This window comes from Penaeus monodon, chromosome 19 (genome assembly GCF_015228065.2).
Source record: "Penaeus monodon isolate SGIC_2016 chromosome 19, NSTDA_Pmon_1, whole genome shotgun sequence".
In the NCBI taxonomy this organism is placed as follows: Eukaryota; Metazoa; Arthropoda; class Malacostraca; order Decapoda; family Penaeidae; genus Penaeus; species Penaeus monodon.
Genome location: NC_051404.1, coordinates 9,052,937 through 9,053,215, shown reverse-complemented (window position 1 = coordinate 9,053,215; position 279 = coordinate 9,052,937).

Below are 279 nucleotides of genomic sequence, written 5' to 3'. Positions count from 1 at the left end.
TTTGAGTTCGAACCGATGTGAGAACTTCTCTTAGCTAAAACCTGAGTCTCGCTTCTCCTCACAGCTTGACACGAACTGGGCGTTGCAGTGACTCGATTTTTATTCTCTAATGTCATCCATTTCTTGCATTGCAATCAAGAATAATTCAAGGTGGAAGGAAAACATGAAATCAATGTTGTTTTGTTTTGTTCGGGGAAGATGAGAGAAGAGTATTTTAAAAAACAAATTATATATTAGAATGACAGAGAGATAAATGCAGAATTTGAGTGGAAGTTGAGA